The 8,268-nt window shown below is 39.3% G+C and overlaps 1 protein-coding gene across 6 annotated transcripts in view; it reads left to right on the top strand.

Moving 5' to 3' along the window:
• Positions 1 to 8,268, top strand: part of PCYT1B (phosphate cytidylyltransferase 1B, choline) — a 177,632-nt gene that overhangs the window by 143,658 nt on the left and 25,706 nt on the right. The gene's annotated exons all lie outside the window — the stretch shown is intronic.

Genomic DNA, 8,268 nt, shown 5'->3' with positions numbered 1-8,268 from the left:
TGGTGGCTCAATTTCAGTAGGCAGACTTGGTTTGCTTGGCCCTTAACAATGTTTAAACCTTTCTCATAGGGAGGGCACAAACTCTCCAGTTGACTGTGTCTATAACATTTCCCACTCTTCCTTGCTGCCACCTTCTCGAACCTTACACCTTTATGGTGCCCACGTGGCCTCAGGGAATATTTGTGTTTGCACCTTGTGGTATAGAGTCTTCAAGTCTCCCCCAAGTGACCTCATGTTTGGAATCAAGAACAAGGATATAAAACCCAAAACCTTACAGTCCGTCTCTAAGTGGAGGGTGGTGGTGATGTTACTGTCTAGAAGTTGTGTAGTAGGTTCAACTCTTTTTACATAGTTCTTTTATGTCTACTCTACCCATTTTAACCACATAAGAGGGTAGTATTATAGCAGTGTTATAAAGAAACAAAGGTCTAGAAAACTTATGAACCTTTCCGATGGTCTCATAGGAGTTTGGAGGTACCAGGATGGAGCCTGGGGCCAAGCCTCTTTCTCCAGGCCAGCACTGGATCCTTCATGATAGAAATGTCCATGGGATGCAGTCACTTTGCTTCCCTCTCCTTTGGCTAGTGTGTGGCACTGTGGAGAAACTAGGGTCTATCAAAAACCCTTCCTTTAAGGCTTTTGTGACAAAGCCAGTTGCCAAAAGGGCACATTAGGTCAGGGCATCTAGATTCAGGGCAGGGACTGTTGGCTCCTTTCCTAAGCAAGAAGAAATCACGGTGTTCATGGCTGTATTCATTATTAGAGTGTAACAAATTACCCCAAAACTTGGTGACTTAAAAACAAACATTAGGGCTTCCCTGGTGGCGCAGTGGTTGAGAATCTGCCTGCCAATGCAGGGGACATGGGTTCGAGCCCTGGTCTGGGAGGATCCCACATGCCGCGGAGCGGCTGGGCCCATGAGCCACAATTGCTGAGCCTGCGCGTCTGGAGCCTGTGCTCCGCAACAAGAGAGGTCGCGACAGTGAGAGCCCCGCGCACCGCAATGAAGAGTGGCCCCCGCTTGCCAGAACTAGAGAAAGCCCTCGCACAGAAACGAAGACCCAACACAGCCATAAATAAATAATTTTAAAAAACAAACATTATCTCACATAGTTTCTGAAGGTCAGGAAGCAGCTTAGCTAGATGGTTATGACTTGGGGTCTTGTTATGAAGTTGGCAGTCAGGATGTCAGCTGGCGCTGCAGTCATTTGGGGCTAGAGGATCCTCTTCCACACTCTGATGTCACTGTCGACTGGATACCTCAGTTCCTCACTATGTGGGTCTTTCCACAAGGCTGCCCAAGTGTCCTCACGACATAGCAGCTGGCTTTCTCCAGAGGGAGTGAGAGTCTAAGAAAAAAAAGCTATAGTCTTTTATGATCTAACATCGGAAGTGACAAAGCATCACTTTTACCATCTTCTATTGGTTACACAGACTAATCCTTGTATATTTTGGAAGGACACTACACAAGGATGTGAATACCAGCAGGTGGGGCCTTCTTGGCAGCTGGCTACCACCATTGCTTTTGAGAATTTGAAGCAAGCAATCTACTTTTCAACTGCTGTAATAGATTCTCAGTCCCCTTTTACTCAGTCTGATGGGTGGATTGTCAGAGACCAATATGTTAATTTTCAACTTTATCATCTACCACTCTATTTAGTTAACTGTTTGCTTGATTCTTGTAACTAGTTTTGACCCATACTCAGAAGAGAGCCTGTAACCCAACCAGAGCTGCAAAGGGAAGCCTTCCCAACAGAGACTTGGTATTACCTCTCTTTGGAGGATGCGTCTCTGAAAGACAGACTGTCTCGAGGGAAGGGTTGTAAAGGAGCTAAATTTTGAAGCTTTGTTGCTATTTAGGAGGCAACCCTGTTCATGTCCAGGAGGCAACCCTGTTCATGTCCAAGATATTGAGGGTCAAGAAGTCAGGATCAGGGGATGCCGACTTCCTAGTGAAATTTCATGTTTGCTCTGGGAATTCAAGCATTTCAAACAAACAAAGATAGCATTCTGTTTAAACATTAGTACCCCAGCCACATATGCTGTCCTTTAAAATATTACATATCATTTTGAATGATCTGCCATTATATTCCTCCATTGACTCTGAAAATAGAATCATTTCCTGTTTGAAGTGAAAATGGCTCTATTCTGTTTTACCATGTGAACATAGACCCTTTCCTGGAGCAACAGGTGAGAATGACCTTAAGTCAGGTGCAAGTTTTCGGTTTTTCCTGGACCACGAACTCCCTCAGCCTCAATCCAATCAGCCTGGTGGATCTGTAATTTGCCATCTGATATGAGATTACTTAAAGAAAAAAAAAAAACACCTTGATGGTGTGTTCTTTTTTTTTTTTTTTTTAAGAAAAACCAGATTTACATGACACGAGGTCCAATGCTAATTTTTTCAAACAGCACTAAAAAGACATACAATTCACCATTTTAACCATTTTTAAGTGTACGGTTCAGTGGTATGAAATACATTCACACTGCTTTCCAACAACCACCACCATCCATTTCCAGAACTTTGTTTTTATCATCCCATATTAAAACTATGTGCCCATTAAATAGTAAATTCACATTTCCCCACTCCCCTCAACCAGTCCTTGGGGACCACCCCTTTACTTTCTATCTCTATCAATTTGACTATTCTAGGTACCTCATAAGTAGAATCATATAGTATTTGTTCTTTGTTGCACGGCTTCTTTCACTTACTATAACGTCTTCAAGGTTCAACCGATATTATAACATGTATCAGAATTTCATTCCTTTTTAAAGCTGAATAATCTCCCATTGTGAAAGACTTTATTTTTATGTAAAAGAGGCTTATTATGTTAAAGCATCAGGGCTTCCTTGGTGGTGCAGTGGTTAAGAATCTGCCTGCCAAGGCAGGGGACACGGGTTCAAGCCCTGGTCCAGGAAGATCCCACGTGCAGCGGAACAAATAAGCCCGTGGGCCACAACTACTGAGCCTGCGCTCTAGAGCCTCTGAGCCACAGCTACTGAGCCCACGTGCCACAACTACTGAAACCCGCATGCCTAGATCCGGTGCTCCGCAACAAGAGAAGCTACCGCAATGAGAAGCCCGCACACTGCATCGAAGAGTAGCCCGCGCCCACTGCAACTAAAGAAAGCTCGTGTGCAGCGAAGACCCAATGCAGACAAAAATAAATAAATTAAAAAAAAAAAAGCATCGGCCTGAGGGGCAGGCATATAATTTAACATACTTCTTAGGGGCCTGCTGGTTACTCTCCAGGGATGGAGGCTGGTGGGTGCCATCTTTGTGTTCTCCCTCTGCCTCATTTCAGCTTGCTTGCTCATAACGTCCAGAAAGGAGCTTGTACCCTCCTTTGGCAGCCTGATTTTTCTGGCTGCTACCCACAAGATACCACTAGATCACCTGGATCTGGTGACCAGTGGGGCTTATGCTGAAGAATCCCACAGGACTGTAACCAACGGAGAAGACTTCTCGTCCAGGTACCATGCGCAGGACACAGCAAGAGGCAACAGACCCAGGAGCCCAGTCTTTCTGTGAAAGTGGCCTATTTGCTTGTCCTGGAGCTATGGCCTGAGGGACAGACTTTTATGGTTTGGCACACATCTAGGGACCTATTGAAGTGTACTCCAAACACAGAGGCCAGTAGATGCCATCTCTGCTCTCCTTCTGCCTCACACCAGGTCACCAATAGCTACCAGAAAGGGACAATAACTGAACTGAAAAATACACTAGAGGGATTCAACAGCAGACTAGATGAAGCTGAAGATCAGTGAATGTGAAGACAGGGCTGTGAAACTCACCTCAATCAGAGCAGCAAAAAGAAAAAAGAATGAAAAAAGTGAAAATTGCTTAAGGAGCTCATGGGACAATATCAAGCCAACCAAAATTCATATTATAGGGGTCCCAGAAGGAGAAGCAAGAGAGAAAGGGGCAGAAAACGTACGTGAAGACATAATGGCTGAAAACTTCCCTAACCTTGGGAAGAAAACAGAGACCCAGATCCAGGAAGCAAAGGGAGTTCCAAATAAGATGAACTGAAAGACACATTATAATTAAATTGTCAGAAATTAAGGACAAGGAGACAATCTTAAAAGCAGCAAGAGAAAAACAACTTGTCATGTATAAGGGAACCCCCATAAAACTATCATCACATTTTCAGCAGAAACTTTACAGGCCAGAAGGAAATGGCATGATATAGTCAAAGTGCTGAAAGAAAAAACCCACAACCAAGAACACTCTACTGGGTGAAGGTTGTCACTCAGAATTGAAGGAGACAAGAAAAGGCTAAAGGAGCTCATCACCACGAAACCAGCCTTAGGAGAAATGTTAGAGGGACTTCTTTAAGCTGAAAAGAAAGGGTGCTAATTATTAATAGGAAAACATATGAACGTATAACTCTCACCGGTAAATATAAATATGTAGCAAAATTAAGAATAATGTTATAAAGGTGCTGGATTAATCATTTATAAAGCTAGTATGAAGGTTAAGACCTTCATACTAGCTTTATAAGTGAGTAAAAATAACTATAACTACAATAATTAAGGGATACAAGAGATTAAAAGATGTAAAAGGTGACATCAAAAGTGTCTGTCAGACATCTGGCAGGGGTTAGGAGGGAGAGTAAAAATGTAGAGCTTTAGAATGTGCTCAAACTTAAGTTTTTATCAACTTGAAACAGACTGTTATATACATTTTTTATGTGTAAGCCTCATGGTAACTACAAAGTAAAAACCTATAGTAGATACACAAAAGATAAAGGAATCTAAGCACACACTAAAGAAAGTCATCAAATCACAAAGGAAGAGAGCAGAAAGGAACAGAGGAACTAGAAAACAGCCAGAAAACAATTAACAAAATGGCAATATTTACATACCTATCAATAATTAATTTAAATGAAAATGATTTAAATTTTCCAATTAAAAGTCAGAGTGTCTGAATGGATAAAACACACATCTACATGCTGCCTACAAGACACTCACTTCAGATGTAAGGACACAGACTTAAGGGAAGGGTTGGAAAAAAATATTCCATGCAAATGGAAACCAAAAGAAAGCTGGGGTAACTAAGACAAAATAGACTTTAAAACAAAGACAGTAATAAGAGACAAAAGCATTACATTGTGATCAAGGGGTCAATCAAACAATAGGATATAACATTTGTAAATATTTATGCACCCAACATAGGAGCACCAAAGTGTATTAACACTTTAGGAAAGTATTTCCTAAAAAAGGAAAGACAACAATACAGTAGTAGTAGGGGGCTTTAAAACACTACTTTCATCAATGGATAGATCATCCAGTCAGTACAGAAATTCAGCTGTAAATGACATATCAGATGGAGTTGATACATACAGCACAGTCCATCCAAAAGCAATGGAATATATCAATACATTCTTCTCAAGTGCACATGAAATATTATCCAGGAGAGATCATATGTTAGGCCACAAAAGAAGTCTTAACATATTTAAAGAGACTGAAATCATATCAAGCACTTTTCTAACTACAATGGTATGAAACCAGAAATCGATTACGAGAAGAAAACTGGAAAATTCACAAATATGTGGAAATTAAACAGCATGCTACTGAACAACCAATGAGTCAAAGAAGATATCAAAAGAGAAGTCAAAAAATACCTTGAGACAAATAAAAATGGAAATACAATACACCCAAACTTATGGGATGCAGCAAAAGCAGTTCTAAGAGGGAAGTTTGTATCAATAAATGCCAATATCAAGAAACAACAAAAAAATCCTCAAACAACCTAACTTTACATGCCAAGAACTAGGAAAAAAGAATAATACAGGAAGCCCAAAGGAAGGAAATAAAGATCAGAACAGAAATAAATGAAATACAGACTAAAAAGACAGTAGTTAAGATCAACAAAACTAAGACCTGGTTCTTTGAAAACAAAATTGACAAACCTTAAGCCAGACTCATCAAGAAAAGAAAGAGGACTCACATCAACAAAATTACAACTCACAAAGGAGACATTACAACTGATACCACAGAAATACAAAAGATAAGAGACTACTATGAACAATTATACACCAACAAATTTGACAACTTAGAAGAAATGGATAAATTCCTAGAAACATACAGCCTACTGAAACTGAATTGTGAAGAAATGGAAAATCCAAACAGACCGATTACTAGTAAGGAGACTGAATTAGTCAATCAAAAACCTCCTTGGGATTAATATATACACACTACTATATATAAAATAGATAACCAACAAGGACCTACTGTATGGCACAGGAGACTACACTCAATACTTTATAATCACCTATAAGGGGAAAGAATCTGAAAAAGAATGTATATGTATGTATATATATCTGAATCACTGTGCTGTACACTTGAAACTAACACAACATGGTAAATGAACTACACTTCAATAAAAAAAATTATATATATATATATATAAATATATAAAGTTTCACATATACTACTTCCTATGGTCTGAGCATTTGTGCCCCTCCCCCCCACCAATTTCATACATTGAGATCCTAACACCCAATGAGATGGTATTAGCAGATGGGGCCTTTGGGAGGTGAGTAGGTCATGAGGGTAGAGCCCTCATAAATGAAATTAATACCCACATAAAAGAGACCCCAGAGAGCTCCCTTGCCTCCTGCCACCACATAGGGACACAAGAAGGCTATGAACAGGAAGAGGCTCCTCACTCGATCATACTGGCACCTTGATCTTGGACTTTTCAACCTCCAGAACTGTGAGAAATAAATTTCTGTTATAAGCTAAAGAAAACAAAAAACAAAAACCCACCCAACAAAAGTCCACAACCAGATGGCATTACTGGTGAATTCTCTCAAACATTTAAAGAATACCAATCATGTTCAAAGTCTCCCAGAAAGAAAAGAAAAGAAAAAAAAAAAAGGAAGGAACACTACCAGGGCAATATCCCTGATGAATACAGATGCAAAAATCCTCAACAAAATATTAGCAAACCACATTCAACAATACATTAAAGGGATCATACACCATGATAAGTGGGATTTATTCTAGAGCTGCAAGGATGGTTCAACATCCACAAATCAATGTGTTATACCACTTTAACAAAATGAAGAATAAAAACCATGTGCTTACTCAATACAGAAAAAGCATTTGACAAAATTCAACATCCATGTATGATTAAAAACTCTCAACAAAGGGTATATAGAGGGGAATGTACCTCAACAACATAATAGAAGCCATATTTGACAAGCCCACAGCTAACATTATACTCAATGATGAAAAGCTGAAATCTTTTCCTCTAATATCAGGAAGAAGTCAAGTATGCCCCTCTCACCACTTCTATTTAACACAGTATTGGACGTCCTAGCCATATAGCAATTAGGCATAAAAAGAAACAAAAAGGCATCCAAATTGGAAAGGACAAACTGTCACTATTTGCTGATGACATATTATATATAAGAAACCCTAAAGACTCCACAAAAAAACTGTGAGAAATAATAAATTCAGTTCAGTTGTAGGATACAAAGTCAATATACAAGAATTGTTGCATTTCTACACACTAATAAAAACTGTCAGAAAGAAATTAAGACAACAATCCCATTTACAATTGCATCAAAAAGAATAAAATACATAGGAATAAATTTTACCAAGCAGGTGAAAGATCTGTACACTGAAAACTATAAGATGTTGATGAAAGAAATTGAAGACACAAATAAATGGAAAGACATGTCTGTGCTCATGGATTGGAAGAACATTGTTAAAATGTCCATACTACCCAAAGCAATCTATAGATTCAGTGCAATCCCTATCAAAATTCCAATGGCATTTTTCACAGAAATAGAACAAACAATCTTAAAGTTCATATGGAACTACGTATGATCCCAAATAGCTAAAGTAATCTTGAGAAAAAAGACCAAAGCTGGAGACATTGTGTGCCCTAATGTCACACTATATTACAAAGTGATAGTAATCAAAACAGTGTGGGATTGGCATAAAAACAGACACATATACCAATGGAACAGAATAGGGAGCCCAGAAATAAACCCATGCATATATGGTCAATTTATGACAAAGGAGGCAAGAATATACAATGGGGAAAAGACAGTCTCTGCAATAATGGTGCTAGGAAAACTGGATAGCCACATGCAAAGAGAACGAAACTGGACCACTCTTACACTATACACAAAAAGCTAACTCAAAATGGATTAAAGAATTTAGTGTAATACCTGAACCCATAAAACTCCTACAAGAAAACATAGGTGGTAGGCTCCTTGACGTTGGTCTTCGCAATGATTTGTTGGATTT

The sequence above is a fragment of the Balaenoptera borealis genome (assembly GCF_965194805.1).
Source record: "Balaenoptera borealis genome assembly, chromosome: X".
In the NCBI taxonomy this organism is placed as follows: Eukaryota; Metazoa; Chordata; class Mammalia; order Artiodactyla; family Balaenopteridae; genus Balaenoptera; species Balaenoptera borealis.
This window is presented reverse-complemented; position numbering and strand designations above follow the sequence as displayed.